Raw genomic sequence first — 5,833 nt, 5'->3', positions numbered from 1 at the left:
TAGGTTTGGGGTGAGAGGGGAAAGATATAAAAGAGACCTAAGGGGCAACTTTTTCACACAGAGGGTGGAATGAGCTGCCAAAGGATGTGGTGGAGGCTGGTACAGTTGCAACTTTTAAGAGGCATTTGGATGTGTATATGAATAGGAAGGGTTTGGAAGGATATGGGCCAGGTGCTGGCAGGTGGGAGTAGATTGGGTTGGGATATCTGGTTGGCATGGATGGGTTGGACCGAAGGGTCTGTTTCCATACTGTACATCTCTATGACTCTATGACTCTATAACAGAGAAGTAGTTTTTGTTTAAGCGTTTGAATTTTATCTGACATACAGACGGTGCAGATGGGAGGTGGGAATCTGCCACACCATCTCTGATGTGAGGTAAATAGCAGCGCGACAGGTTTACTGGGTGGTGAGCAAGAGAGGTGAGAATCACTAGCAAGGCCAGGATTTATTGCCCATCTCTAATTGCCTTGCGAGAGTGATGTTTGGTCACTGTCCAGAGTTCCAGACCTCCTTGTGATGTAGGTACACCCACAATGCTGTTCAGAAGGGAGTTCCAGGACTGTGACCCAGCGACAGTGAAGGAACAGTGATATGGTTCCCGAGTCAGGATGGTGTGTGACTTGGAGGGAAATGTGCAGGTGATGGTGTTTCTGCTGTGCTTGTCTTTCGAGATGGTACATGGATTTGGGAGATGCTGTCGAAGAAGCCTCAGTAAATTGCTACAATCCATCAGTGCTGGATGGGGCAAGGTAAAATTGCCACAGTCCCATCGAGCTTCCCTCCAAATAAGAGAGATGATTGGTGGTGGCTTAACCTGAGGGTTACCGCACCTCAGGCAAGGGGTGAAGTTGAGAAGGCAGGACTTTGTGCTGATGGCATCACTGCATCGCAAACCAGCCATCCAGCCAACTGAACTGACCGATGAATCCAAGAACAGTGCAGGGAACAGCACCAACCTCCATACATGGCCTTCTTCAATCTCACAAACATGAGGGAATATCCTCCTCAATTGCCTACAGATATTGGTCACTATCCTCCAGGTACTTCACAATCATGACAAGCCATGATCTTCACCAACGGTTCCATCACAGAGTCAAGAGGAGTGCAGACTGAGGTCCAACAGTGCTTTGTCACTGCAACAGGACTCTTCTCCATCTTCCTCACTTCAATACTTCATCTCACCTCCAGAAGCTTCTTGCTGGAGTGAATCGAACCTGCAAACTGTTCAATATTCAACACTTCAAGGTCAGAACCAAGACCAGCCCAACTTATGTCATTGAGCTGCAGTCCACATTCAGAGGCACACTTTCAGAAGCCAAGCCAATCACACATTCCCCAAGGCCTATAAGAGAATGGGGCTCATTCTAATCATCTGAAAGACAAAGGCTCTCTACCATTCTGCTTCTACTACACAAAGGTTTCCCTCAACCATCAAAATTCAAAGTGAGCCCCTGAACCATGTGAATCATTTCCCATGCCTCAGGAGCTTCCTTGAGGTTTGAGCAGACATTGACAATAAAATCCAACATTGACTCCAAAGCATCAGTACAGCCTTTGGATACCTGAGGAACAGAGTATTTGATGCCTGAGGGTTCAAACTCAGCACCAAGCTCATGGTCTACAGACCAACCTTGGTCTCAAACCTCCTCTATGCAACAGAACCATGGTTAGAAATCACACAACACCAGGTTATAGTCCAACAAGGTTATTTGGAAGTACTAGCTTTCAAGGCACTGGTCCTTCATCAGGTAGCACTCCAAAAGCTAGTGCTTCCAATTAAACCTGTTGGACTATAACCTGGTGTTGTGTGATTTTTAGCTTTGCCCACCCCAGTCCAACACCAGCATCTCCACATCAGAAATATGGATCATGTACGGCAGATATGATAAATCCCTGGAGAATTATCACCAGTGGTGCCTTCGCAAAACCCTGTAAGATCCATTGGCAGGATAGGTGGATCAATGTGAGCATTCTCTCCCAGGCCAACCCCAATATCACACACAATCAGAAGACAGAAGGGCTAGCAGTCATGTGGTCTACTTTGTAAGAGCTGTTTTAGGTTCCGTTTTATTGTGTAATGAGAAAGGAAATGTGGAAAAAGAGCATATTTTGAATTAATACCAAGGTATAGTGTGATCATGGGAAAAAGATACGTCAAGCTTTTTCAATGCTGGCTGCATCTAAAAGCTGGGACCTTGAAGGGTGTTTGTATCAGCTCAAAGCTGGAATGTCAAGGCCTGAGAAAACAGATGCTTGAGATGTGGGAACCTTGAGATAGAAGGGAAAGGAAAACAACAATGAATGCAGAAGAACATAAATAAGGCGGGTATGTTTACATGGCTGGTTAAGAAATGCCTAAGGGCATGATGTCCATGGGGATGAGAACCATCCCACATAGGGAGGAGTTAAGATTAAAGTAACCAGACTGATCAAAGACCTGTGAGAGAGAAAGGGCAGAAGCTAATACACAAGGAGAGAGAAAGAAGTTCAAGACCAAAGAACTACAAGATACATTCAGTACTTTTGCATTCAGAATTCAAACAGGAAGTATTTAACAAACTCTAAATCAAAGCCTAAGTCCTTTAAAGCCATTTAATAAACTTGCTCTGAATATCTCTTTCAAATAATTTCATGGCTGAACTTTGTTGTCAGTTCATTTCCAGTACAATCAGGGGAGTGTTGATTGTAGTGAGCTCCATGATGGTAACACTGGTGAATGTAAATGGGAGGTGAATAGATTATCTTACGTGTCACGTTGATAAGACATGAAAGAGACCATAAGCTTTTGTTAAGTTTATATTGTCTTGTTTAATGTTTTAAATAGACATTGCTGGACTAAAATGACTACTACCGATCACATGCTTTGCAAGCTATTGGCAGCTATAGATATGAGTATCAATGTGATCAAAGGATGATGCGTTGTACCCGGAGATTGGTGGTGGGGTGGAAGGTGAGGACTGGGGTGGGGGGGTCTGTCCTTGTTGCATTGAGAGGGGTGGGTTCAAGGGCAGGGGCGTGGGAAGTGGAGGAGATGCCCTGGAGGGCATTGTTGACCACGTGGGAGGGAAAATTGTGGTCCTTGAAGTAGAAGGCCATCTGGGATGATCTGCAGTAAAATTGATACTCCTGGGAGCAGATGCAGTGGAGGCGGAGGAATCGGGAGTAAGAGATAGCGTTTTTACAGGAGGGAGGATGGGAGGAGGTGCAGTCCAAGCAGCTGTGGAAGTCAGTGGGTTTGAAGTAGATGTCAGTGCTGAGTCGGTTGCTGGAAATGCGATGGAGTGATCCAGGAAATGGAGGGAGATGTCCAAGATGGTTCAGGTGGACTTGAGGTCAGGGTGGAAGGTGTTCGTGAAGTTGATGAACTGTTTAACCCCCTCGTGGGAGCAGGAGGTGGCGCCAATTCAGCCATTGATGTAGTGGAGGAAACGGTGGGGAATGGTACCAAGGTAACTGTGGAAGATGGAATATTCAATGTAACTGACAAACAGACAGGCATAGCTAAGGCCCATGCAGGTGCCCATGGCTACCCCTTAGGTCTAAAGGAAGTGGAAAGATTTGAAGGAGAAATTGTTGAGGATGAGGACCAGTTCAGCCAATTGAATGAGTGTGTCGATGGGAGGGGACTGGTGGGGTCGGCAGGAGAGGAGGAAATGGAGGATTTGGAGACCTTTGTCATGATGGATGGATGAGTCAGGGACTGGACGTTCATGGTGAAGATGAGGCATTGGGGCCGGTGAACTCAAAGTCATGGAGGAGGTGGAGGGTGTGGGTGGTGTGCCGAAGGTATGTGGGGAGATCCTGGACAAAGTGGGACAGGAAACTGTCAAGGTCTGTGGAGATAAGTTCGGTGGGGCAGGAGCAGGTGGAGACAATGGGTCGACCAGGGTAGTCAGGTTTGTGAGTTTTGGGAAGGACGTAGAACCTGGTGGTGTGGGGTTCCCAGACTATGAGGTTGGAAACTGTAGGTGAGAGATCCCCTGATGTGATGGGGTTGTAGATGGTATGGAAGATGGTGGTTTTGTGATGGGAGGTGAGGTCGTGGTCGAGGGGCAGTAGGAGGAGGTGTTTTCGAGTTGGCACCTGGCTTCAGAGGTGTAGAGGTTGGTGCACCAACTACTGCTGCGCCCACATCCCCCTCCCACCCCACATTCCCCCCACCAACCCCCCCTCCCCCTACCGTCTGCTGGTTTGATGGTGATGTTGGTATTGGAATGAAGGGAGTAGAGGACTGCATGTTGCGAGGGTGAGAGGTTGGAGTGGGTGAGGGGGTGGTCAGGTTGACGTGTTCAATGTCGCAGCTGCAGTTGGAGGTGGAGGCTGCAGCAGAAAGATTTGATGTTGGATGCATGTTGTATTAATTGATCCGTGATTGCAGTGGGATGAAGGTGAGGCCTTTATTGAGGACTAATTGTTCATCCTCAGTTTGGGGGAGGTCTGGGGGGATGGCAAAAACACGACAGGGCTGGGGGCTAGGACCTGGTAAAGAGCTGGAGTTGGAGGCTGTCTCTGGAGGGGGTGTGGTCATGGTATTGTGGGTGATGTCACCAAAGCAAGTGAAGCACACCATGGGGGTCAGGGGGCAGAAGCAGTGCATTCAGTGACATTGTGGGAGTGGAAGTGATGTAACAGGTGATGCTCGTGATGTCGTCAATAGTGTTCGGTGAGTGATGTCGGGGAGGGTGGAAGTGGCTGAGGCAGGACAACTATGGGGGAGGAAGTGACATGCCGGGTAGTCTTTGTGGTGGTTTTGGTAGTGGTTGTCCGAGCAGTGATCACTGAGGTGGTATAGTTGGCAGGAGCTGTGGTCTGTGGCAGTGGCCGAAATGACGTCATAATTTGGTGTGGTGGTGCTGGCTGTGGTGGTTCTGAAACTTGCGGAACAATCCAGGGAACATCTCTGGGACACACACATTAAACAACCCCACCACCCTGTGGCCAACCACTTCGACTCCCTCTCCCATTCTGCCAAGGACATGCAAGTCTTGGGCCTCCTCTACCGCCAAATCCTAGCCATCTGATGGCTGGAGGAAGAACGCCTCATCTTCTGCCTTCAGACCCTCCAACCAAGCAGCATCAATGTTTCACCAGTTTCTTCTTCTCCCACCACCATCCCTCCCCCACCCCACACTTTATCCCAGCTCCAACCCTCCAACTCGGAACTGCCCTTTTGACCTGTCCTACTTGTCCATCTTCCTCCCCAGATCTGCTCCTCCCTCCACTTCGACCTGTCATCATCAACCCCCAACTTCATTTACCTATCGCATTCGCCCTAGCACCACCCTCTTTCCATTTATCTCTCAGCCCCCTTGCCCCACCCCCATTCCTGATGATAAGCTTATCCTCGAAATGTCAATTCTCCAGTCTCCTCGGATGATGCCCTGACCAGCTGTGCTTTTGCAGTGCCACACCATTTGACTCTGATCTCCAGTACCTGCAGTCCTCACTTTCTTCTAGCAGCTCGAGATACATTCAGCAGTAATTACAATGACAAAACCTTTGGAATTTCTCAGATAGTAATGGCATGGACAGTGCAAAGTCAGCAAAACAAAGAAAGCAGCCGACCTTACATATCTGAACCTAAACTGATGACAGAGGAGATATGTTAAAACACATTATGATTGTAAAAGTACTAACAACCATCATCATTGTGGATAAATGTATGGTTATCCACTTTGGTGGCAAGATCAGGAAGGCAGATTACTACCTCAATGGAATCCATTTAGGTAAAGGGGCAGTACAGAGAGATCTGGGTGTTCTTGTACACCAGTCAATGAAGGTAAGCATGCAGGTACAGCAGGTAGTGAAGAAGGCTAATAGCATGCTGGCCT

The sequence above is a fragment of the Chiloscyllium plagiosum genome, chromosome 23 (assembly GCF_004010195.1).
Source record: "Chiloscyllium plagiosum isolate BGI_BamShark_2017 chromosome 23, ASM401019v2, whole genome shotgun sequence".
NCBI lineage: Eukaryota > Metazoa > Chordata > Chondrichthyes > Orectolobiformes > Hemiscylliidae > Chiloscyllium > Chiloscyllium plagiosum.
The sequence above is the reverse complement of the archived record's forward strand: the minus strand, read 5'-3'. Positions refer to the sequence as shown.